Here is a 27,490-nt window from a genome sequence, read left to right as displayed (position 1 = left end):
GACAGGACTGCTTTCCTGTCTGGACACTTAAGGAAGAATCTATTTTCTTGCATTTTCCAGTTTCTGCAGGTCTCCTGCTTTCCTTGGCTTGTAGTCACCTTCCTCCATCTTCACAGCCAGGAGTTGTAGTCAGGTCCTCATGTGGCATCACTCTGACCTCTTCCACTTGTAAGGACCGTTGTGATTACATTGAGCCCATCCGGATAATCCAGGATAATATTCCTATTTTAAGGCCAGCTGATTAACAATCTTAATTTCATTTGCAACCTTAATTTTCTTTTGTCTTATAAGGTGACAATCACTGGTTCTGAGGAGTAGGACATGGGTATCTTTTGGGGCCATTATGCTGCCTACCACAGAGAGCAAGTGATGCTTTATTTACCCTCATACCCTCATTTGTTGTTTACTAGTGATAGTATGTTACCCTCAACGGAACCTTGAACCTAAATTGGGAATACATCTAGTCTCAGGTTACCTCGCACCTAAGGAGCTGGGGTAATCAGTGCTATGTCTTCCAGTTTGCCCATTGGTTGAACCCACTGGAAGCCAGAGGGCACAGGGACGCTGCTACGGCAGTGTAGTCTACACAGGGAGCATGGGAGCAGGGAGAAGGGGGACCAGAGGGGCAAATTGAAGCTGTCCTGCACAGGAACTATAGGCATTCCAGCCCTTCACTTCCAGGACTCTGTCTTGGTGTAGTTTCTTGAGCAGCCAGTGCTAATGAGGTGCCATCAAGGCTAGAAACTAGGATAGGAGAAGCTGTATTATTTAGTTTCATGTTCCAGCCAGTATATACTACTCTTTTATCTTCAAGTATGTAGTAGAATCTTTACATGCTTACACCTTGTGTTAGCTACATGCTGTTAATCAAGAAAAGGTGCACATTCGTTCACTCGGACACCAGTTTTAGTGGGAGTTCCCTGCCACCCCATGCCACCCCAGCTGTTACTGGGTGAGGCCTCTCAAGGTGGATTCTCTCCTGCAAACTCCAGAAGCGTCACAGTGCAGTGACTTCAAGGGGCCACTGTGCGTGTGGGTCAGGACGATTCTTCCTTGGGTGAGGACCATCCAATGTGTCAAGGCCATTTAACGACCATCCAATGTGTCAAGGCCATTTAACACGCACAGTCCCACCCACTCAATGCTAACATCCCATCGTAACAACCAAAATACCCTCGAGGGGCAGTCAGCCTCCATTAAGAACCTCTGGCAGTGGAAAGGGTAGTCTTTAGAGGCAAACAGCCTCCCCAACCTTGGGCATATTACTCACCTTCTTGCAGACTTCATTTCCTCACCTGTAAATCCAGGATTATAATCTCTGCCTCTCCAGGCTATCAGCGGCACTGGTAATAGTCTATGTGAGTCACCTCCCACATGCAGGGAAACCAGTCAGAAGATGGGCTGTCTGAATGCCAGGACTGAGAGAATGCTTGGAAACCAGATACAAACAAAGATCCCTTCCCTGCCTACCCCACCAGTAACCCAGGTTAACCCTCCCTCAGCAGCCTACAGATGGGCCAGGGAGTGTAGGCTGTGCTACTGAAAAATACCAATTCTGCTCCAGGGCAACTTTGATATGAAATCTCAGCCTAGGAATATTTTATGGCTTCTGTTAACTGTGGAAGAATAGGAAGTAGCCTCCTTTGAAAATTTTCTATGTGAAACCACATTTAGCGTAATCATTCCTTTCCTGGCCTTCTTATAATATAGAGGATACATTATATGTGTCTGTCTGTGCATTTATTTAGGGATTCTTTTTTTTCTTTGCTCAAGCAGTTAAATATTTTTTTTAAATCACTGCATACTTTAATAAATCCAGCATAAAAAGTTATAATTTTGCTAGCTCACAAGTGGCTTGCTGAGGCCAGTGAGAGCTTCAGCCTTTTAAGACCAAGAATAGCTGCCACGTTGGTTCCTCCGACACGGTTGGCCTCACTGTTCATTGCACTCTGTTGGGCTGGTACCAGCCTAACGGCATACGTACAATATCATTTTAAAGTCTTGCCTTCCACTGAAGAAGTGCATTCATGCAGTCTGTCCAAATCTATAGATACACGAATATCCCGAATGGAGCTAATTTTCTTGAACTTCAGTTCTTTTTAAAACTCTTGAATTTATGGTTGCCAGGGCTGAGAGTTGATATCTTTAAAGTGAAAAGCAGCCATTGTTTCTTTACCTTTAAAGCAAAAGTTCCAAATTACACAAATGGGGGTACTTTTTAAACTTTTAAACCATATTTCCTATTAGTGGATTAATAAACTGGATATGCTTTGTATTATGCATAGTGTAGTCAACGGATCAATGGGTCAGATTTGGGATTGATGTAATGAAATTATGGAGTATATCATTATTTCTTCTGTAGTAACAGCAAGGCAGACCCAGTAAAGGAATGCATAGGATAATGCTCCTGAATAGATTAAGTTTATACCTTAATTAGCTCTTTGTTTTTGCATTTCATTTTTGTTGTCATTCATCAGTAGTGTGTGAAGTATCATAATCGTGCTGCAGAGTAGTAATGGCAAAAAGAGGGTCCTGTGTCCAAAGGGGACTGGAAAAAAGGTGTTGGCATTTAAGCAGGTGTGGGCACTCACACAGGTGATAGGAAACTAGGGATGTCCCCCCAGAGAGACCATCCTGGGGAAGAACAGGCAGAACTCTGCTGCAGTGGTTGGTGCAGAGGAGCCAGAACTGTCCAGGAAGCGGCGATTTATAGTGGGTGCTGTGGGACCCAAGTGTAGAGATGGAAAGATAGTAACAGAAATGGGAAGATCAGGAGGAGGCCAAAGGAAGGACTTCATCGGCTTGAGTCACTCACATCCCTCGCTAGGTTGGAGGAGGAAAAAGGCCCCGTGGGCCTTTGCAGAGAAGATTCAGGAGCTTTGAAGAAAAAGTACTTTAGAGATGGGCGAGTGGCCTTAGCTGGTGCATTGATAGCAGCAGCCCAGGGAGTGGCCAGGATGGCCAAGGGTGGAGTGGAAAACCGTGGGCTTGACATAGAATTCTGGGGGAACAATCACATACAGGGGTCAGCAAGAGGAGAGGAAGTGGCCAGAGAGGAGGAGGCCTGGCTAGAGGGGGTGGCAATGAACCAGCCAGTAATTTCGAGAAGGAAGAGGTAGCCAAGGGTGTCAGCACGTCAGAGGCCTCAGCAGGCCTTTGGAGACCTCTGAAAGAGGTGTGTCACTGCCCACGGAGACAAGATTGAGGGAGGGAGATGAGAGGATGGTGTGGAGCAAAGACACCAGCCTGGGGTATGCTGGTAGGGAGAAGGCAGAGGCAGTCACTGCCAGAGCTGAGGGGCACCGGATCTTCAGCAGCAGAACACCCCACCTCTTTGACTGTCCCATTACTGTGGGCTTAGGGCTGTGGATGTCAAGCAGATCAGGCCACATGCTGGGTTGGAAAGCTCTCCCAGGTTACGTGGTCCAGCCTCCCTGTCTGTGGAATGAGAATCTCAGCACTGGAGGATGAAACACAGAACCCGCTTTATTGTCAGGTCTGAGGACTGAATCCCATGACAGACTCACGGTTGAAAACATCCCCTCCCCCAAGGTCCTAGACACCCCTTCACATGCCACATAACAGAACTGGGGTGATCAGAGAGTATGGCTCTGGGAAGTACGAAGCGTGGATTCCTGCTACCAGGTTCAAAAGCAGGATTGTAATGGAAATGCTTGTAACTTTCTGACTTGGTCCTTGCTCTCATCTATGGGCTCTTTGTAAATCAGAGACTGGAACAAACAGAGCTGACAGCTCTGTTTAAAAAAGCTTTGGGGGAATTTGTCAGGAAATAAAAAGAAGCCTAATGCTATGTGAAAAATGTGACCTGAATTCAAAAGGAGGGAAAAAAAGAGACTGTTGCCTTTTCAACATGCTTTACCTATAAATTGTTTTTTCATTAAGTTAAACAGCAGAAAATAGATGGCCTTTTAAAAAGAATATAAAGGTCTTTCCTTTTATTATTAACAGGCATTAACTTTCATAGGAATTTGGGCATGGAAATTCCTTGTCTTCTGGCATGGAATACAGTGTCCTCTACATAGAATCTGGATGCCTGCAGGTTCAGCAAAGAGCTAGATAAGAAGTGTGATAACTGTTGGAAATGGTATTTCAGGGAACTGTACACCAGTAATCTCCCAAAGCTAAAAAAAGTAGGTCAAGTTCTAGATGCCTGTTGAAAGTAACTGAATTTCACAACACAGAATTCCATGTTTGGTAAAGAAAGGGGCCTGCCTGAGGTAGCGGGATGCTAATGCCAGCAGGGATGAAGATACTCAGCCAACTCCATGTTCGGATTTCCCATTCCGCTTGAACCTCATGGGTCTGAATTTCATTCTCTTGCCTTGCCTAGCTGCCCTGCTTAACTTCGCGGCCTTTCTGTGGTTTTAGAAGTGGTGGTGATCATATTACCAAGAAGGTCAGCTCTTGGTTTTCCAAGATGATGGACTGGGGAGGACTTAGCAACAGAAAGAATTTAGAAGAGGTGTGGATCCAGATGGTCCTAACACCTCTTGATTCCAGGAATATTTCCATCCTCTTCACAAAATTCCCTTTCAATTAAGCAGATATTTTAAAGAACTGCTGGTAAGAGGTCATGTTTAAATCCCCTTTCTTATGTCATGTTATTAGTCAAGATAAAATAATGAAAAACTAACAAAGCTTAATTGATACACATCCTGACTATTTCAGGAATTATTTTTAATTGCCTGCTGAGCAGACCACTTAGAAAGTACTGAGTATATATCATAAAAATAATTTTAAAGAAGTCATCTTATTTTGCTAATCTTTCTTTTGTCCTTCCCCTTCTCTGCCATAACCATGTTGAAAGAGTTTAATTCATATTTCTGAAGTGATTTTACGATTATCATCTAAGTAAATCCAGGATAAGGTCTAGCCAGCCTCCTTAAGGTGTTCTCCATCAGGAAAATCGACACTTAGATAATTACATGCTGACAATAGTAAATTACTTCTTGTATGGAATATACTGGTATTATTCACTTACACCGGAAAAAAATCCTAGTCCCCAGTTTGTTAAAAGATGGAGTTAATCCACTTAATTACTTGTTAGTAATACTTTACATGCTTACATACACACACACACATATATATCCTTCCTTCATATAGAGATATTCTCCAGTTCTTTCTATATGCAACATACCAGTCACTTGAATCTAAAATGCTCATCTTCCTCGCTCTGGGCTATTGCACTTGGCTTCCATAAGGAGAAACTGAGTCTGACGTCACAAGACTAAAAACCTTGACACCTCTTCAGTTCCTGCTGAGTTGGAGGTATACAATAGGGTAAACTGTGCCTGGAAATCATAGCCTCTGTCCATACCACAGAATGAATATACTTGTGTGGGCCCAGAAATGCCTTTCATTGAGAAGCTGGCACTACTCATACCAAAATATAAAGCAAATATAAATCATAATTAGGTTATTTATTCATTCACCAAATATTTGGTAAGCAAAATGCATGAACCAAGCCCTATGCCAAAATTGAGCTATACTTGTGTTATTTTCTCCTTCTCAGTATAAATATAAGAACTGAATTAAATATTTTTCTTTACTTAATGCAGTCATAAAATATCAATAGTTGCATTAGATTTATTTACCTCCTTTTTAGTTCTCAAAGCCAGTCATGACATTTATGTCAAACAGCAGAGGACTTCTCTTTGGAGTTCCTTTTATTCCATTTTTGTTGGTAGATAGTAGACTGATTTTCACTAGGAAATTAAAACTCAGCACCTTTGCCCTTGAGAGTTTTAATAGATTAACATTACCAGTGATGGCACTGTTTTCTTGTTGTGGGGGTAATCATATTTGTTTTTGCATGTTTAATTATGAGATTTGTTTGCCAATGATAGACATGTTCTATGTGTGTATACAAAATATATTTCATTTCAGCTAACAGAGGGAAAAAAAGGTAAGATAATGAGCTAGTTTTGTAGGTATACCAACCATCATCAAAATAGAAGCCTGGAAAACCATTCCTTGGGGGCTATGATTTAAAACATAGTTTACATGTCTAGCCAACAAGACACAGACTCTTCTGTTTTCTTTTATTCATTTTTATTTTTTAGGAAAGGGGACTTTTTACAAAAGAGGAACTGTTCATTAGTCTTTAACAAGGTTCTGTATGCTTTTAAGTTATTTGTATTCTCTCTAATCTTGCTTTTTTAATCCTAGTCCCCTTCCCCCCAATCCTCATTAATCCAACTGTCATTATCTCTCTGTGTTCCCCTTTGATATTTGCATTTATGTTTTCAGTTAAATTTCTTTACTAACATACATCTGACCATTCTTAGGATATAAGTCTGTGCAGTTGCTTTGCAGTGAGACAAGGGTGCAATGGTACTTTAATATCATGTCGTTGAAGTCATTTCTGAGACAGAGGCTGTAACCAATAAGCTATTTGGAGAGCTTTCTCACACACTTTTCCTAGTTTTTGAAGTGTCATCTTTCATAAAGACTAATTTGTTCTTTGAAAATACAGGGTTTTTTTTTCCCAATTAAACTCGTCTACACAAAATATTGAACTTCCAGGTGAGCAAATCGTACATATTATAATTATACTCCCTTAATAGAAGAGCAGAATTGGTTCCATAATCCTATATACCATGCCAACCTGTAAATTACAGCATCTATACCTTTGCTGCTGTAGGTTGCATTGTGGGTACCATTCCAGCAGAACTTTTATGATTGCACTGAATTAATGTATACAGAGAGGGAAAAGGCCTGCTTTGGCCTCTCTTCCTTAAAAGGCATCCAGATATTCGTTCATGAATTAATAGGGCAGTCCAGGGCAGAGAAAATAGGACGTTTTTCTTTCTTGCTGATTTGTTTCTCACTTCGGGGCCATTTAAAAAGAAAGAGTAAGCAAGAACAAAGCAGACCTGAAGCAGTGAAGGAGCAGATGACTCCCCAAGCACGCATATCACTGGTGCTGAACCTATGTTCAGTCTGGCCACAGGGTGAATCTTCCTGAGTTTGTTTCTATTGAACATTTCCTGACAATTTCCATAGCAAGCACTGAAACTGATGTGACTTAAAATTCTGAAGAAGCAGGTGGGAGCTATCAATTGCATTATGTCTAACCTCGAAGTTGATCAGTTCTTATTTCTTCTGAGACACTGTTCTTTAACCATTTTGCATCCGTAATAGCCTTTTAAATACATTCCTCTCTGGGCTAAAAAGTGATTTAAAAAATGAACAAAACTGTATACTTTTCCAGACGCTAACTCAACAATCCCCTATAGTGTGTACTTATGGGTCTGTAGTTTAGAGTCATAAAAATATACAGGATGTAAGGGAGACATGCGACTCATGTGGAATAGTGGCTCTGTTCACATGTCTCTGGGTTGCAAAGTGAAAATCAGAGATTCTTCCAATTGAGGTTCAAAAACAGTTTGAACCCCTAACTCAGTTTTTCCTATAACATTATCATATCAACAGATTTCAGCGAGCTCTGTCCTCTTGCCTGGAGGTGTTCCATAATTCATTTAGGTGGTTTATATAATAGTGGAAAGATTCTTAGAAATGGGACAGGGTGGATATAAGATAATTGCTTTTTTCTAATGAAAATAGTGCCTTTGGTTTTTGTGTCGTAATTTCACAAAGATCCTAAATTGAAATTTAATGGAGTAATAGGACCCTCAGGAGTAGCCGCTGCTGTTCTGTATTATACTCAGCATGTCCGTGTGTGTGACTCATAGTTGTGCAAATCATGGGTTTATTTTTTCAAACCACCAATTGATCAGGATTTCTCAGGACTTGATATAAAATCTAGAATTAGTATGGCTCTGCCTATCCATCTGTACCGTCAGAGGGACTGTCACGTTCTTGGTCAAGAGAACGGTTTCCATGGCTAGCTTTCACAGTAAATGGTTTTGAAAATAAAATGTGGTGTGCACAGTTCTGAGATCAGGATCTGCTGTTCATCCAGTAATATACATAATAATAATACCTAACTTTTTAACCATTTGCCTTGTGCAAGTTCCTGTTAATGCTGTTTATGTACATCATTTCATGTAACTCAATATCCCTTTGAGATAACTTTTCCTATCCCCATTTTCAGATGAGGAACTAAGAAGTTTGCAATACTCTCGAAGAGACACACAGTGATGGAACTGTGGCTCAGGTCTGACTTTTAATGGCTACAGATAAATTTTCTTTGTTTTTCTGGGTGGAAAGACTGTGAGGCAGGGAAGTGACATGCAGTGTATTCTAAAATTTTCTTCCTATTGGCACAGTTTGACTATTAACAATTCTTACACACTTTTGTCTTGTCCATCAGTGTTTATAGGAAGAGATTAGGGAAAATATGTGGCCTACTGGAAAGTCTTTTTCATGTCTTGAGTATGTGTAAAGGTATGCACTTCAAGAAGGCCTCGTCACTGCCTGCCAGGGTGTACATTCTTCAGCCGTTGTCTCACTTTCCCTCTTGTAAAATCAAGGTGAAATCGCTTCTGCCTTGCTGTCAAAGAACTAGTCAGGGATGAGTGTCAAGTCCTTTTATCTCCTTAGAGAAAGTATAATTGTAAATACAAGGCAGTGGCAAATATAAAACTGTGAGGTTTCCTTGTCAAATATGGAGGTAGCTGAGTAGCCTGCCAAAGGTATAATGCTTTGAAGGACGAAGGAGAAGTGTGAGCAAAGAGCAAGGTGTGAGGAGTCTTCTATAACCTCAGGTGAGTGGCAGTGCTTCCCAGAGCTGATGTGTGTGTACTCGGCAAGAGGGTGTAATTTCACGTTGCAGCGAAGGACTGGATTTGAGTCATGCTGGTTGTGGAGGCAGTGAGGGCCAGGAGCAGCACAGCCTGGGCAGGCTTGGGCTTCTGGGCCTCGGCAGGGCAAAGCGGGTTGGCAAACCATGCCATGCCCTTCTGGCGCTGCACAGTTACATTCCATCCCCTTTCTTCATGTCTCTGACAAAGCGTATGTGCCTTTGAGCCCTGAGTCCAGGCAAAGGAGGCGCTGTCCTGGTGGGTGGAGAGGTGAGGTGGCACAGCAGACACTGGGAAGCTACTGAAATGAGCGCAGTGCGGAACGGAGTTTTCTCGTCCATGTGGAAAAGCAGGAGCATTCTTCCAGCAAGAGGAGGAACTCCATCCAATTACACGGAAGCGTGGGCATTACCTGACCACTGCGGAGAAGGCACATTACCTGCCTCTTTTTTGAGGCTCTGGCTCTGTCCCCTTGTGTGCTTTTTTTTCCACAAAGAGTGAACTCCTAATTCTGTGTCAGGGCATTACACATAATCTTCAACAAAAATCTCATATTCCATATCCTATTGACTCTGGCACCTGCTCTGTTTACTTAAGCACTCAGTTGATAAGAGCAGAAATCTTTGCTGATTTTCACCCAGAGCTGAGGAGAAAGGCTCTTAGGCCAAAAAAAATAACCTTCCTTTGGAACAATACATTGAAGGGGAGATGTCAGCTCAGTTGGTGTCAGGGTGCGCACTGCATGGAGTGGGGAGCAAGGGCGTCTCTGTAGCAAGCAGAAGTAGGGCAGAGATTAGAGCAGGCAGAGCAGCTTCCCACTGTATGCTGCTGTCAGCATTTGTAATAACTCCCAGGTGGGACAGGACTGGAAGGGGGGATTATCAAGTTGGAGACTGATAGGAGGGGCCACACAGGGACACATCGCTAGAGCAGAGGCTCATGATGAAAGCTTAGAGGTCAATACAAATGTAGAACAGTCAGATAGATGATGGTGTTAAGACTGGCTTGATGGCATCTGCCTGTCCCACTGAATACAGGTACTTTCCAGTGATCTCTGTAAGGATAAGAATAACCTCAGAGCGTAAGTTCTGTATACTTTCTAACGAACCCCAAATCTTCGCTCCCCACACAAAAATATCCAGAGTCCCCAGGTAACGATACATATCAGAAGAGTTGTCATTGAATGTTTGAAATTTTGGGGCTGGGAAGAGGTATGTTCTACCAGCAAGGTGCCCTCTTTTGAGGGAGGTTTATCACAGGTACTTTATATCAATCATAGAGGAAAAAACAGGTCTTTTATATGAAAACCCGAGTTTCTAAATCATTGCCTTTCAGATTCTAGGCAAGCCATACAATTGTGCTGTTCTTTCCACATCTCAGAAATGTTCTTGTTGGGTGAAATAAGTATGTATGTATACAATCCCAAAAAGGTTTGCCTGGGAAGAAGGGATATAAAATTACACATACCTATGAAGGTCCAGAAAAGAATGAAACCTTCTATTTTTTTTCCTAGTAAACATTTACTGATCATTTACAAGGTGCTGAGCACTTCTGTTAGGCTCTGAAGAAGGGAAAAAAGAAAAGCAGTGGTCTCTGTTCCCAGGGCACTCTCGACCCTGTGTGAGGCAGACGGGGCTGGAGGGACACATTGGCTGTGGGAGTGGAGGGAGGAGTGACCGCCTAGGTGCGGATGTGGAGAGGCTAGGGAAAAGCTTCAGGGAGAAGCAGGCGTTTGAGTTGGGTCGTGAAGGACAAGTAGCAGTTTTTAAGCTTGAACCATCGGCATCCAAGACAAAGAACCTCAAGAGGGCAACTGTGTGGTATGAATAAGCATACCAGATAATTACCATGTGCCATACCATAAAAGAGATCCACTGGGTTGAGATGAAAGGCACAGAGTGGGAGGGGGGAGACCAGGAAGTTCTATGGGGTGCAGAGCAGAAATGCTGAGTGTTGTAGAGAGTAGGGAGTCATTGGGGGATTTAGGTGGTGAGTGATGTGACTGGGTTTGTGCTCAAGAGAAATCATCTGATGGCAGTGTGGAGAATGGATTTGGAAGAAAGCTTCCTAAATGCAGGAAGATGAATTTAGAAGTTGTTAGTGTAGTCAGAGTTAGAGTGAAGTCCAGACCCAAGGCAGTGGAGATGGAGAGAAGGGAAACAACTTGAGAGATGGGTAAGGAGTAGATGGAGTAATACTTGGGGACTATTTGGGAGTGGGTCTTCAGGAGGCAGGGAGAGGCAAGGAGTGTCCCACAAAGTTTCTGGCTGAGGTCACTAGGTGCGTGGGGCACTGTTAACTCTGACAGATAAACAGGAGGAAGGCCAGCTTAGTGGAAGGGGGTCAAGGGAGAAGTAATGAGGTGTGTATTTGGGACATGTTGGTGTGGAACATGCCTGTGGGATATCAGGTAGAGTGTCTAGCAGACCTTTGGAAAGTACTGACCTGGGACACAGGTGAAAAGCTTAGCTCGAAAAATAAGGTGCTGCTGGTATTACCTGGAAAAAGGAGAAAGGAGTATCAGAAAATCACAGAATTATACAATTTTAGATAGAGTGTCAGTATTAGCAAATACTTCAGAGAAGATGAGGATGAGAAGCCCTGAAAGGGGCCCATTGGATTTGGTTGACCAGCACAATTTCAATGGAGTGGTGGAGGTGGAAGGTAAATTACAGTGGGCGGGGAGCTAAGGGGCATGGGGGCAGGTTGGTAATTCAGTGTGGCTGGGGGAGGAAACAGAAAGAACTGGTAGGTAAGGAACCCATGGGGTCAGGATTAAACCAAGGTTTTATTTTTAGATTCCACCGGCTACTAATTGAATTCCCAACCCCATCCCAATATCAAAGATGTGCCTGTAGCTTAGGAGTACTGGCACACCATGAAGCATATAAAATCTTGAGTTAAAGACTACTCATTATTTCTACATAATTCTGTTTTTTAAATAGTTTTAGGATGCTTGTTTTGAGAGTCATGTGCTAATTAACCCATCTTTGCAATGAGATACTATGTTCCTTTCTGGAAAGCCCTTAGGAGTCATCATTCATCTTGTACTGTTCAATAAGTGATGTCTGTGCTCTTGGCTCAAGTCAGGGGTGCTGTCCTGTGACTCATACGTCCTTGTTCACAGCATGTTGAGTGATGCATTTGGTACGAGCACCTAATAAAGCCTGCTGAGGATGTTGTCACTGAGCTCAAATTTTCTTCCGTGGGGCTGGGTTGCTGTCACCACACATTCTTCTTCATGCCATGCTCTGAGGCACTTCTCAATGAAACATTTGTCCTTTTTTCCTTTATTTAATATCTGGAATGGTGTGTTCTTTAATATATCATTGCCTTTGCTGCTGAATATTTATCTGTGGTTTTGGGCTGGATTTTTACTGTTACCGTTGTTCTTTCCTTTTTTTTTGCCCCCCAACAAAGAAGTCCTTGCCAGCCTTTCCTCCCTGGTGCCTCTCCAGGCTGTCTTAAACGGGTCAGAAGCCATCCCAGTGCATCTTATGATGCAGACATTGGCTCTGACAATAGGCCAGAGCCGCAGCCCTGAGAAGGGGGAAGGCTTAGCTCCCTTGTGCCCACCACACTAACTGCCACCTCTGAATGCAAATGAGACCAATTGTTCCAGTGTCACTCTGGCCAGGCCAGCTCTGGAAGAGGCATCGAGCTGCCAGCCTGTGTGCTGTTGGCCAGGAACCTGGGCCCCAGCAGTCTGTTGGGAGAAACAAGCCAACCTGGGGTTTGATTTGCTGCCTCAGAGATGCCAGCAATAGAGCTGTTTGTTAAGAGAGTTGTACCATCAGACTCGAGTGAAACAACCTGTAGATCTGTGAGGGTGGTTGGAATTCAGACACATGGAAAGGTATTTGCTTGGGAAATTTAAGTGGCCCTGCTAATAGGGGCCTGTGGTCCTTTGCCACTTAGCACATCCCTGAATTTATCATCGTTATTCTTTCATTTACTTTGACCTCAAACGAGGAGGCCCTGATGTTAATACATGGGAAGGCTCTGTGGAGGATGTTTCTGGACACGTTAAAGAAAGAAACAGAACTAGACTTTTGGTGGTGGCTTCCCAACGGCCCTGAGGAGATGGGCAGGTGGGGCTGTTCCCATTGCTCCAGCTGGAGAAAATAAAGCAAAAAACCACTTACCTGATTCAGGTAATTCGCTGCATAGCTGGTACTGAAATTCAGGACATCCAGCATGACTGCTTGGCCTAATATGTACAATGACATGGGCTGGATGGGCTAGAAGCTGAAATGGGTGAATCTTTACATATACAAATGGGTAAATCTTTACATCTTTATGACTCAGCACATGTACGGCCTCTGTGCAAATGAAAACAGGCGTCCAGTTACAGAAAAGTGTTTCCTCCCAGCTGAACAAGGCCCACAGCTTGGGAAGCAGAATGCCACCTGGATTTCAGGCCCCAGGTTGACCCCACTGTGTATGCCTTTGCACAGGCACAAAACACACAACCTATGTTGTGGAGGACCTAAACGGGCATCTTTCCTGACAAAAGACTAGTTCATAGTCATTTCCATCCAGTTGGGTGAAATCTTTATCTCCCTTCTCACTTCATTCCCCATCTAAAAACAAAAAGTTCATCAAATACAGAATTGTAAGCACCCCACCTTAGCAGTATTCTCAAGGAACTCCATTTTTTAAACCATTTTCCTCTCCCTGGAAATTATACTTCCCACCCTTCCTTTCTGATATCTGCTGTAGCAAATGGTAAGGCAACAATCTGCCCACAGGACGTGGTCTTTAAAGGAGTCATTTCCTCTCCCATCTCCTCCAGGCCGTTCCCAGCGTGTTTTTCGTGGCACTGGCTACAGGAAGGCACATTGAATAGCAGCGCTGAAAAGGCACTTTGTTGTTTATGTTATTACTGTGGGTTTGTCTCTCCCTAATAATTAGTGTTTCCGGCTTTCTTAATTTATTTGCCAAAATATTTGCAGGGCTTTCGTGAACAAATAAGGGGTGTTTCTAGACATAACTGACCAGTGCCCTGAAGCCTGAGCAGACTCCTGGCAGTCTGGGTTGGGGGATGGATTTGCTTAGGGGACAGTGACCCTAGTAGGGGAAGAACCTCCTAAGTCACTAGCCAGCAGCGGGGATGCCGCGGCCACCACAGTGCAGGCAGGTTGGAGTAGTCCAGCACTCCCTCAAGTACAGGAGAGGCTGTTGCCAAGGCATGGTGCCTCCATGGATCACAGTGACAAAAGTACCACCTGAATTCCATCCTGGCAAAGTTTCTGAGCCTCAGTTTCCTCGTCTATAACTGTTTGCCTAGTCCAGCTCACAGAGTTGTGGTTGAGGGGCACATGAAATAAAATATATATAAAAGTGCTTTGCTCACTCTAAAGCATTATAAAAATGTCATTTATATTGGGCTTTAAGGATACTGTTTTCTCCAGGAGGATTAACCAAGGAGAGAGCCTTCTTCCCTATACTTAGGTTAAAAAGGGACTTAGGCTTTGCTGTCTGCTGCATTTTCTCATATAAGGGAGAAAGTAAGACGATACACAGTCCAAGCATCTCCTGACTCCTGAGACGACTTGCCACCCCTTCTAGTGAGTTCCCTGTCTTCCTCATACCTTTAAAGAGGTCTACCGCAGGTTGCCTGAGTCTCTGCTGCTTGCTTACTAACTGGGAATTATCTGGCCCCTCCAGTCCTCTGTTTTTATATCATAATCAGCGTGTCTCAACCAGCTGGTGCTAATAGCTGGGCAAAAATGACTCCAAGCGCTGCAGAGCCCCAGGTGCACTCAGTGACTGGAGATCAGGGCGAAGGGGCTAGAGGCGATCACTTTCTCGATGTGCACACGCCTGCTGGAAGCACTGACTCCATGCAGCTAATGCCCTTGGGATTGCAGGTGCTGAGTTGCCACACATATCCTGGTTTTTCAAGAGAAGGCAGACTCAGGTTTTTAAAAAATGTGAAATGGCCCCATTTTTTACATTGGGAGCTACTGCAGTATGTTTTTAAAAATATGATGCGAATCCACAGAGTATGGCCAAGCAATACGTTTGTGAGCTACACCTGGGTGGCAGACTCCCAGTTTGTGACCTTCCTTGGATTTTTGAGCATATTGTGACATGTGCCACATTTCCTAATGGCTAATGCACATCAATGTAGTGTTTCACTAGGGCATTGGCCTCCTTTCCTGCCTCTGCTGTCCAGTCCAGTTTCACTTAGCTGCATTTCTCCTTGCTCTGCTGGAGCAGAGCTCCCACTCCAGGCAAGCAGCTCTTAGTTGATGGTGACATCATTTTAGCATCTTCTTGTCCACACTAGCTTAGACCTTTCTGCTCTCTGATCCCCCTATGCTTGACTCTCCAAAGTACTGCTCTTCCTGTTGGGAGACTTCTCATACCTGTCACTGTTCACTCATTCTAAGTTGCTTATACCTTATACAGGTTTTCAGTAAGCATATTTGTTGGTGTTTCTCAATGGGGTGGTCATCTTTCTGATTATAAGAGATGGCTCTGGGACTGAGGGAAGCACTGATACAGAGGGTGGATACAAGCCTCAATTATATGAATTTAGAATTACTTCCTTTAGGCAACTTCAGGGTTCATGTGAGGATGTAACCCTGCTCAGATGTAACTACTTTTGAGCAGAATGTCCACAAAGGAACTGGGTAGGTTTTTTAATGTTTTTTGTGTACATTCACTAGTTTACTCTACATCTCTTCTTGATACTAATAGATTATAAAGAATTCCCGTGATGCCATCTCAAGTGTATAATGAAATAATACTACTGAAGGAAATCCCCACTAGAGAATAGTGTTTAAAAAAGAGAGGCCCAGTGACAACTTAGGTTCGTTCCTTCTGATACTTGCCACTGGTTATTACAAGAAGCAAACACTAGGCATTACCAGTGAAATACAATCCCATTTTAGATTTTCTGATAAGAATTGGAATCAGAAATCAATTCAAAAATAGGTTTTTAAAGAAATTAGTTCTTTGAATTATATTCCCAACCAAGTCAGTCTTGAGATAATAAAACAGTAGTTCCATGTTCGAATAGCACTTTGCAGTTTAGAAATACTTTGTAGCATCTCACTTAATTCCCATAGTTTCATGATGAGGTAGGTGAAATAGTAAAATTTCTCATTTTATTTTATAGATTAAAAATAAGCAGATTTGATGGTGTTAAATGACTTTTGCCCAAGTTTCACATGGAGAATAGGTGCTATATTGAGGTTCAAATTCTCATCTCTCATTTTTAATTTCTTTGTATGATTTGTGACTTTCAGAATATTAGGAATCCATCCTACACTTAGCTGAACCCTGAAATCTTTCCATTAAAATTTATTCTGATGGTTCATATTATTTCTAAGCATTTGTCTGTGGTTGAAACACGTATGTCCCTTGGAAAGTAATATAAAGAATAATATAAACATTCAGTCAGTTGAACTGATCTTTCTTCCCCACCTAGACTCTGCTTCAATGCGGGGAGGGTCTGAGTGGACAGGGTGGCTGAGCAAGAGGGTGACGAGCCCCTTCTGTACCTCTTGGGGTTTGCCTGGGTCCTGTCTTCTTGCCCAGGAGTGGAATCATTATTGTGGAGATGAGGCCCTAGGCATTCTTCATTGTTCTCTGCCAGGTGAAGGCTTAGGGGGCAAGTTGTACACCTTAATCTGCTGGGGGAACAGGCTGTTATGGGAACCTGAGGTTGGTATTCTTTTTCATACCTTAGGCATTGCTGTAATAGAAATCGTGGGTCAGTGCATTGCCTCTAATAATGGATATCTTGCATTGAGGGTACATACAGAATTCTGGGGGCCTGGCAGAAGGTAACATTGATCAAAGCCTTGGGAAGGATGATGTCCTCATCAGAGTGTCCCAGGAGCATGAAAGCCAGCCCAGCTGGGCCACACGCCTAGAGATCTCAGAAGCAGCAGAGGGGCTGTTATGCCAAGACAGAGAATCCCAAGGCCCAGGGACCAGCAGCACATGGGAACCAGGCATATGCCTCAGGGTCCCCAGCCTCATGAAGCAAGCCGTAAGCATGACGACATGTGTCTTTCAACTTCTCTGTCTCTCTAAGCAGTCTTCAACACAATATCTCTGAGACAGAGCAAGTTGAAAATCAGAATGAAGAAAAATCTCTTTCCTCCAAAACAAGTTGGATACATTCCATCCCCAAATAGTAATCAGGTTTCTTCCTACATCTCATCCAAGAGCATGTCTAAACTGGTTTTGATGAAAACCAGATCCATTTTCTTAGCTGAGGAATGTTGATTGTTGCATCTGTGCCCTTCTGCTCACATTGATCAGGCCGTAAAGAGGGACCTCTTTTGATGGTTCCAGTCCAGTTTTCCTCATCATGGTTAGAGCACTGGAGTCCAGGTTATAGCTCCCTTCAGAGTGAAAGGTTAGCAGACAATCCTGCCAGGCCTCCCTAAGAACAGTTGAGGTTAGAACTGCTGGCAGCCAGGATGAGGGCTTGGGGATGTTGCAATATCTTGTTGAGTTGCAATGACATCTGTCTGTTGGAGGAAAGATAGTCAAGGATTCAATTTAATATCATTTCTTGTGCCATAGAAGTCCCTGTAGGGAGATATGATTTGTTGAAAAATGAAACTCCAGGTCAAACAGTCATTAAATGATTTCTAAGCTATACACCTGCTAATGAGTAAAAAAGCTATTCTCATTTTTAAGGATTTTGCATGTATTGTGCAGATCTTCCTGAGTAAAGTAACTGAAGCCATGGTTTGGGGCAATAGAGGACACTCTCAACTTTCAAACACAGAGTAGAATTCATTACTTTACCAAGAAACTACAAAGCATCCTGTCCCTATGAAGAATTTACCTTTGACTCAGTTTCCCCTTATTTTTTAAAAACAAAATCTCAGTGGTAAGGATGGTACTTAGAGTCATTCATATACGAAGATCTATGTCAGAGGACTTTACCAATGCCAGACTGTGTCTTTTAAAAAGCTAGTATAATTTACATGTGGTTTGTTTCACTTAGTTGTTTTGTGTTTAATTACTAATAATTGACCACAACTCTTGATAAGTCTAAAACAAAGACTAAATAATGACTAATGTAGATTCCTTTTAAATAAAAACTCTAGACTGCAACTAAGTCAGGGGCAAAGAGGGTAAAAGAACACTAGAATAAAATATAATGCCTACTCTGAGAAATACACCTGAAAGGAACATTTGCACCAAATTGCAGTGATTTTGCCCGATTTATTATGTGAAAATTGCAGAATGATGATTGTTCCAGTGCCAATCATTTCTCTGTGGCCATGCTGTTTTAAATATACACTGAAGGCTCTGGGCTTCTTTCCTCCCATTTGCCCTTGCAGGAAATGTCAGTGCAAAATTTGACTCCAGTGTGAGAGGCTGAATAATTTTTTATTTAAATGCTTCATCTATTTTTAATGCCAGTCTCTCACAAAGCAGTTAAGAAAGGCTCTCTAATATATGTGTTATGTGTACAGAGATTTTTTTTCTTTTATAGGGCAGCATAAACTCCCATAGGAGGCAGAAAATATTACTGAAAATTCTTTGTGTGTGTGTGTGTGTGTGTGTGTGTTCAATCCATTTTGGTTGGGCTGTGTTTCTTTAAAAACATGAATACATGAGGCATCCTGGCTGGGGCTGCAAGAGTAATGGGATGGGGCTCAGCAGCCACTGCAGAAGGAACGATACTCCTTCCACCTGTGTCTCTCACCAGAGTACAGTTGATAGTCCCTTTGTAGTGCTCAGAAGTAGCCATATTTAGCCACATTTGACTTGCTCTCTCTGCCTGCCACCTTGTCCCCATCCAAGGCTGTCCCCAAAGGAAAGGAAGAGTCTGAATTGTGACCTTGGACTCAAAGATGAAGGAACTTCCCCTGTGACTCAAGGTCGATGGGCAAACCATCTCCCTCTGAGCCTCCGCAGTACTGGCACATCGATAGGACCTCTACTCAATAACAGAAGGCTGATCCTCCTTCATCCATTCACTTTTTGCCTTCTTGTTTTAAAATACTTAATTCAGAAATAAAGCTGTACATAACATGTAGGTTATAAAACTTAATAAGACACAGCTGTCGCAAGCCCCCAGTCCAAGAATGAGAACAAAGATAACAACTTGGGCCTCCTTATATGCTAATCCATTCCCCTTTTTTTTGAGGGAGGAAATGTCCTACTGAGAACTAGATGAGTTCTTTCCTATCAGCAGACTGTGTGTTTTTAAAAAATCCTTATTCAATCACCCACTTACTGAGTGTACTCTGCATCCAAAATGGCAGAGGAAGAACTGTAACATTTTCTTTAAAAAATGAAACATGTGCTTCTTGAGCATTTGCAGAGAAAAATGTCCAGGTTCCCAGACAGGAAAAATGAATTAAAGATGAATCACTGAGTCATTTGGAAAGGTTATACTCTCCAGTTGCCGGTGAAAAAAAATAAAACAGCCAGCCAAAAGTTGAACTTGGCCCTTTCTGAAACCTCAGCAGTGTTAAAAAACAAAGCTCTCTGGCACCATAAATTGGGCACGGGAATGCTGAAGTATTAGGGAAAGCATCTTTGGTTAATGTTCTAATCAAATACATTGCTCTTGTGTGTTTTTTTCCCACACTCTTATCAGAATGGTGAGGATAACATTCAGGTTTTTAGCCCACTTTGCGAAGTAAGGTAGTTATTTTTAATAGACAATTTTGCCACATCTCAAGCTAATCAGATGTTTCCTCCAAGTAAAGTGGAGCCAACTCGCGCATCAGAACCGTACCTCCCTGCCCCCTGGTTCTCTGCAGTTCACGGGGCCGTGGCTAGCTTGTGCCGGAAGTGATGTTCCAGGCCAGGCAGTGTGAGTCCCCTGCTGGCCCTGGCAGTCCTGGGATGATTTCTCTAACTGCGTGGCCACACATGCCAACAAGTGAAATGTGACCTTTTCCAGAAACCCTATGTTTAAAGTAAAATCAAACGAGGATTCCTATGCAGAGCTTGGCCTGAGCATGAAGAGTGTAATTGGCAGTGTCAGACTCTTCGACTTTCTCCAGTGTGTCAGCCAAGACTTTGGGTACCGTGTCCCTCATAGTCCCAGATAAAGTGGAGAGGTATAGTGGTTTATAAAGAAACAGATCCCAGTCCATTCAGAAATTATCCTTTCACTCCTTCTTTAATTATCTTAATCCCAAATAAGATAATCAACGATTGTCTGAAACAAAGCAATGTTTGAATGACCATCTAGACTGTAAAAATCAAGACTTTTGATGAGGTCCTATGGTCTTGATCAATCAAGTATGACTTCCAGTTTGGGTTAATACATGGTTAGGAAGGAACTTTGATTTTTCACCTGCTGATACTGTCGTGCTGTCCACTCGGAGGCCTGGGGAAAAGAGAGACAGAGGCTGAGAACCTGAAATGGAAGTTCCACGGTGACAAGGGAGGAGGAGGGCCGTCTGCAACCCAGCCAGCATGGACCCCAAAGATGGTGATTACAAAGAGGGCACCATTTAGGTTCAGCCCACACATCTCTTACAAAGAGTCAGCTCTTAGAAATTAAAGCTTGCTTTCACAATAGGATTTTTTTTTCTCATTAGAGTCACAAGTGCTGTCTAGAAATCATCGTCTCTTAAGAACTGCCATTAAAAATCTCAACTACAGCCCAGTAAAAACTGCCAGGGTTCTATTTTGAGTTATTACATTTATTTATATTAAATTGCTTGAGTAACACTGTTCTTTGTAGAAAAATCAGAAAATGCTGGTAAAGATCAATTGAAAAATTAAAATCACTCAGTATCCCACTGACTATAATCACCCTTAATAATTTGTGCTATTTCTTTTGGAAATTTATGTATATAGACTTTTAAAATGAAAATGGTGTTTTACTATTTTATAATCTGCCATTTAGTACCAATTTGATAGTCTAGTATCTTTTCATGTCAGTTAATATATTTAGAAGGCATTTTGATGCTTTTTTTAGAACACATACAATGATTTCGTTACTTTTTTGAAAACTGATGTTTAAACCACTCATGAAGAAACAACTTTAAAAAGTTACTCAGAATCCCACCCCTGAGAAACAACTGTCATCAGCATTTGGTGAACATCATTTCAGATGGAGAGACTGATGAGTTTATTATGTCTTTCTATATAAGTATCATATGAATTATAATTATTTAACTGAATTTTACTGAAACAAAGAACTGGTAAAAGGAAATTAGAGAGACACTGAAGAAAGTTGCTGCACTTGAGATATATATTTCTTCATGAAGTAAATTAGTTCCTAATAGTTCCTCCTACAGCTCAAAGTAGAAGATTATAGAAGGCATCATAATTCTGAGTCATTACAGTTTTAAAAACTGTATTTAACATAGGCCTTATTTATTTACTGATTGCCATGTAAGGTAGGAAGTTAGAAAACATGTCCCACTTCTTCACCCACCTTTGAAGAGGTGGTGGGTATACTACTATTTTTATGTTGTCCAGATGAATAGTATTCACAGTAAATTCCACAATTTAGTTGTAAGCTTGATAGATACAGGCTTTATTACTGGTTCTTTCCCCAAAGTTACTGAATTTAACCATCTTGTCATTTGTTTTTATTAGTTCAAGAATGGATGGTGAGTGCTGTTATATTCCTTGCCTTTTTGTCTGTTGAGAGTCTTTGTTAGAGTTCCCTTTTTACTTTGTAAACATTGCTCCAATATCTTCTGGCTTTGATAATTACTGTGGACAAGACTGAGGACAATAGTTTTTTCTTTTTGAACCTGGCTTGATTTTTCTGCCTAGAGGTTTGATGTATAATTTAAAAGAAGAAGTGAAAGATTATTTCAAACAAAAAGATTGCCTAAACCAATGGTGTTTGCTCTAAGGAATCTACCAAGCATAGCCATATTTTTAGACATGGAAGCACTCTGTGAAAAAATGAAATCCTACCACTTTCTTATTTCCCCTAATTTCAAAAATGTGACAAGAGTAATGTGGTCACAGAACACCTGAAAGGATATTGGATTTTCTTGGAGTTAGAAGAGAGAGCTTGGGCAGATCCAGGGGGACCTCTAATGATGGGGATCATGCAATGAAGGTATCTGGTAAAAAAAATGTAGGAAAAGATTTTCAGGCCTAAGTTACTTCACTCAGTGGCCTCCATCCAATCTCCTGTCTTCAACCATTGTTCCTTAAATATAACTACTTAGATTAGTTATTTTGGCCAGACGTTTACAATATTGAATGTTCAGGTCTCAGTCTTTTTTTCCTTAATACCTTAAAATCATCTTACTGGGAATCCTAATTTGCGATCACTTTTGGAAACATTCCCACTATAGCAATAACCTAGAATTACTATCTTCAGCTTCTTTGTCTAAATTACATAGACAAGTAACTTTTGTTCCCGTTTCCATTATTAGTGTATCATTGTGATGCAGGTATTCTAGAACCAGCCTTACTGGGTTGAATCTTGACTCTGCCATTTATAAGCTTGAGTGATTTTGGGGAAGTTATTTAATAATTCTCCTCCCTGCCCTCCCACCCCCCATAAGTGGAGGTAAAAATAGTACCTGCTTTCTGTGGTTGTTGTAAACATAAAATGTGTACTCTCTATATAAAGTGTGTAGAGGTGTGCCTGCCTAGCCCACACTAAGTGCCCATTCAAAGATAGCCATTTGCTGTTCCTACTCTGTATGGTTATGTGTAATTTCTATACTATATAAAATTTTTCTCTACTTTGGTTCAGAATGACACTATAGAAGTTATACTTCTATCCTAGTACTTTAAATCATTAAGTGTTGAGATTTCATCTTCTCACTAGTCACTTCTAGTGTGAAAGTTGGTAATGAGTGTGTGAATATGTTGTTTTTGTTTTTGGTGGAATTTAGTCATTACTACAACTGAAAAAAGAGCTGCATCACTCAGTAATATGTTATCTTGCTAATCTGCAGTTAAAAACTCAAATACCCAAATAGCCAATACCATGACAGAACTTCACTGTATGTTGTTCTCTTAAAACTCAATTCAAGGACCTGAACGTAGATCTTCACTATTCCCATCTCCCTAGTCAGGTTGTTTTATTTCTTTGAGTGGATTAGGGTTGTGGGGGTGGAGGGAGGCAAAAAAAAAAAAAAAAAAAAGTGAATTGGAAGTGGGGCCTGGGTTTTTGTCCATTCCAAAGACTGTTCTTAGAACCAAGTGTCAGGAGTCACTACCTTTCCAGTACCTGCAGACATCTTGTCCTGCCAACATCTATGCTGGGAATCAGATTGCCTCAGGACATTTTAAACTAATGTGGGCCAGGATTTGTTCTCAAAGTAAGGTTTACAGTTCTTTCTAAAATCAGCCAGAGAGAATGGTGCATTAAATTTGGCTAATGAGAAGATCTCTGCAGTGTTCTATTTAAAAAAAAAAAAGAGGCGTAGTCATAGTGTATTTGAAAGAACAGTCCTCAATTTTAAAATTTCTTTACCAAAAACCATCCAAGCTATGGAGTCTCAATTGTAGTTGGGCCTTAAGGTATAAAATCATATCTGCTGGAAGTCATAAAACTTACACAAATGGGAAGAAAAAGCAATATACCACTTCTATTTAACAGTTCTTATATGTCACAATTAATTTCTCAATAGGCTGTGTTTCCTGAAAATGGTTGTAACCTCTAGGGAAGCAAAGATAAAGGAGAAGGAGCCATTAAAACTGAGCTCCCTCTGACAGAGCTCACCTGCTGTGCATTTAAGGGTTGAGACAGAAACCTCAAACTGCTCTCAGTAGTTCAGCAGGTACACATGTATAGTTGGAGTATGACACTGAGTCATCTTACTGTAACTATTGTAATTTATTACCTGTTTTAACATAGAATTTGACACTCTATTTCAAAACCTGATGACATTCATTGGCACCAATAGCTAAGTTCTAAATGTATTAATACATATTTTAAAACATGTTTCTCTATGTAAAAAAAAAAATACAACTCAACACCATTTTCCATGTGGTTTTGATTTTATCAGACTGTAGGAATTTTGGAAGCTGTCTTTGCCTAGATGTGGAAGAAAATGTTTTTCCTACAACAGCCAAGTCTTTCATACTTTAACTATTGGATCAGCTTCTCCTTGTGTAGAGCCTGTTTCAACAAAAGAAAGAGTGGTGACTGTAGGATTTACATAAAATGTTTGCAATTTGCCCTATTGAGCAAAGTGCCCGCTTGGTAATAGAATGCAGGATTAAAAATAGATGTGTGTATAACTAGACTCAATGCCTAAAGAAGAAATGGAACTTGCTTGCTTCCTTGTTCTCCAAAGCCTTTGTCATATCATATGAGAGACAGTCTCGGGAAAACTTGTGAATTCTCAATTTTTTTTTCAGCAAGAGCATCTGAGGAAGTAGATGCTAAACTTTAAACCTAGGATATACATTTGTCTTTTCAAGAACAGTGTCATGTCTGTTCATGGCCAAGCACAGCAGTATGAACCAGAAAACCATGAGAAATTTTTCCCACACATCCTGAGGAATTGTCATTAACCTAAAGTTGCTGGGTACCAACTCACTACCTGTTTACTCTGTATGTCTCATCTAAACAGGTATCTGAAACTTAGACATTCAGAACCAACAAGGGAGCCCCCTTAGGGAATTGAGCCCCCCAAGGGAGAGACATTCTCCTACCACTCAGGAAAAGTCTGGCTAGGGAGATGTTTAAAGTATAATGTAAAGCAACAATAGCATTAGACTATATAATTAGCTGTTAAATTATGCTGTAAATGCTACTCGGAAGCAAAGAAGACAAATATCTATGGGCTGCTATAGTTGGCACCTTTCTTGCAGGCCTGCCCTATTTGAACAGTGCCTTGGTGTGAAATGGAAAAGGTCTTCTGTGGGTGGACTCTGTGTGGCTGGCCAGCAACATGCAGGCAGGGTTTCACTTCCCACTGCCCCTTTGGCTTAGGGCCTGTGCAGTGACATCTGACAACCTGTCCCAGGGGAGCCCCATGCTTACCCAGCTCCCTTGCCTGGGGCATCTTGGATTTAGGTGTGTGGATGGACCTGGAATAGCTCCTGAAGGATCTGCATATAACCCCAATATGTGCATTTGGGGAATACCTTTTAATGGAGCCCTTCTCTGTCCTCCTCCTTCAGGCTTCTTCCTTTTATTATTTGTCTTCATGACCATCTCTAACCATCTGCCTGTTGGTATCTCCTAGTACCTATCCCAGTGCTGTGCACAGAGCAGATGATTAGATAATCAATGAAATAAAATATTTCACACGTCAAGCCTTATAAATGATGGGAGGAATTATGTCAAAAGAAAAAACAGTGTAGAAGGACTGGGCAATAGTTGAGAAAGAAGGGAGGCGGGTGATACCTATTACCATAAACTTGGGTACTCCCAGGATCATGTTTTTAGGGATATCCTTGGTGCTTTTCTAAATATGTATTTTAATATTAAATTATGGATGCTATGGTTTCTTAACTCACCATATATACTTTGTACCATATAGTTGGACTCCAGTCATCTCCCGCCCAGGACTCCAGCCAAATCCTCTTCCAGGTACACTGTATCCATTTTTTCCCACCCCCTAGGACAGCACCTCAGTATAGTATTTATAGCTCTGCAGAACTGGGTAGCTAGTCTCTATGATAACTTTCAAACCTTCTTGGAACAAGAGCCTTGTCATTGGACATCTGGGCTTAAGGAAAAGCAAAGTGTCCTGGTAGGTGAAGCCTCTCCTGGATTTATTTGCTTTGTCCCTTTTCCAGCTCTTCTCCATTATGAATCAGCAAGCAGGGAACAAAAGACGCTTTCAATGGAATGAGAGGAACAGTTGTATGTGATAGATACTGCATGGAGAACATTAAGAACCACAAGATTTTTGTCTTATTAAAATTCAGATTTTTGTTTCCCACATTGAAAAATAGAAAAGCAGTAGAAGAAGGGAAAAAAGTGCTCTAAATGCTGCCTGGGGAGTGGGGTGGGTTTAAATTTGTGCAAAGGATGTCTTTGACCTACATGTGCTGTATCCTTACGCAGAGCAGAGGCTCCCCAGGTGAGAGAAGCTCAGGATTCCAAGCCCATAGAGGAGGATTCTGCTAGTTAGTGAGTCTGAGAGGTGAGCTGGTGAGGATTGTTGCATATGACTAGTTTAGGTTACAGGAAACCCTGACACTGAAAGGAAACCAAAGGGAAGGTATAGGAATACTTATTGCCTGTAGCTAATTCATTTCTTTACAGGTTTTGCTTTTAAGAGTAAGATTTCACAAAAGCAGAAACAGTGTTTCAGTGATCATATAAGATGTAATCTCTATATAATAGTTTCATTTATAGTACATGGGCATTTTTCTAAGCACAATAATACTAAAATAAAGATGTTTGTGATTGTAGCAACTAAACTAAATAGAAATAGTAATACATGGAGCATGACCAACTAATTCTAACACTGAAAGTGGGTGTCTTCTGGGGCTTACGACACTGTGTTGTAGTTTTCCACTGGACTGTATTTTTTTTATTAAGGTACTATTGATATACAATCTTATGAAGGTTTCACATGAGCAACATTGTGGTTACTACATTCACCCATATTATCAAGTCCCACCCCACCGCCATACCTCATTGCAGTCACTGTCCATCAGTGTAGTAAGATGCTACAGAGTCACTACTTGTCCACTGGACTGTATTTAATAGAAGCTTTTTATAATTCAGTGATTGATACTAATTAATAATTTTCCCACTTTCCGGTGGCTCAGTATTGTAGATATGATAACAGAACACAGTAATCAACTATAAGATAGTGATTTTTATGTTACCTTAGTAGAAGTGTCCTACTGATGGACTGCTGAGAAGATAGCTTTTTTTTCCCCCAAAATAATCAGTTTTTGTCAACAGCAACTGTTGAGCAGCCGTCATGTAAAACCATAGTATGAGAAACTGAGAATAAAAATATGTGGCACCGTGTCTCCCCAGGTTCATTGAACTGGTGAAATGTCTGCTTACGCTTCATCTCTACCCCAGACCCTAGCAGAATTCCAGGAATTTCTTGACGGCTGACTCTCTAGGACAGAGGTCCTGATTTTTCCTCCCCTCCCTCTTGCACACCACCATCCCAACAGGTAACCAGTGTCTATAGTATGCAGTGCGAACTTCCTCTTTCTAAATGCAGATCTCTGATTTTGGAGTGGCTGATACAGAGGGTAGTCTGCTAAACAGAGTGTAGTCCAAACTTTTGATCATGTACCCCCATTGATAAAAATTACTTTGACATTTGTTGAAATTATGCTTGATAAAATTTTTAAATCCTTTGTGATTAATTCACTTAATGTTTTTTAAAAACTTTGTTAATTATATATGACAGTGATTCAGTGGTCTGGTTCTAATAAGTTCAGTTTAATTGGACTTATTTTTCGTATCATAAATGAGATATCACACAAACATACATGGCTGTAAGTGGAAGGAAGTACAACATTGGCTGTGCCTATTAAATTATAATGCTCGTCTTCAATCCCATTGATCAATTGTGAAAAGTTTTTTAATTGAAATTTTGCTAGTAAATTTCCATCTTTAGCAATATCAGCTGTTCTTTCAAACTAACTGAAAGGTGTCACGTTATTCATTTTTAACAAATGGGTTAAAAACCCCACTGACACTGTTTCTTTAAATTTTTTTTCTAAAATTTTTAACATTTATAGGTTAGTTTTTTTTTTCTAATGTCACATTTTATGTTGGTTTTGACAGCAAAAACACAACACAATGGAAACATTCCCAGATATCCATTTTCAAAATGTTCTTCCCACAGCAAGGTTTCCTAGCAATTTCTCTCTGACTCGTTGTTAAAATGCTCTTTGGC

General features: G+C 41.3%; 1 protein-coding gene and 1 long non-coding RNA gene across 3 annotated transcripts in view; one reads left to right on the top strand and one right to left on the bottom strand.

Annotated features, from left to right (window-relative positions):
• Nucleotides 1–27,490, top strand: part of LOC108397041 (guanine nucleotide-binding protein G(q) subunit alpha) — a 275,802-nt gene that overhangs the window by 145,803 nt on the left and 102,509 nt on the right. The gene's annotated exons all lie outside the window — the stretch shown is intronic.
• LOC140847708 (uncharacterized) overlaps nt 1–27,490 on the bottom strand; it is a 60,805-nt gene that overhangs the window by 7,850 nt on the left and 25,465 nt on the right. Inside the window, exon 3 of the long non-coding RNA XR_012127763.1 lies at nt 1–27,490. This exon is cut by the window's left edge and continues 7,850 nt beyond it. This is a non-coding gene — a long non-coding RNA (uncharacterized lncRNA).

Source organism: Manis javanica, chromosome 2 (genome assembly GCF_040802235.1).
Source record: "Manis javanica isolate MJ-LG chromosome 2, MJ_LKY, whole genome shotgun sequence".
NCBI lineage: Eukaryota > Metazoa > Chordata > Mammalia > Pholidota > Manidae > Manis > Manis javanica.
Note: the sequence above shows the minus strand (reverse complement) of the source record. Positions and strands in the feature narration are given on the sequence as shown.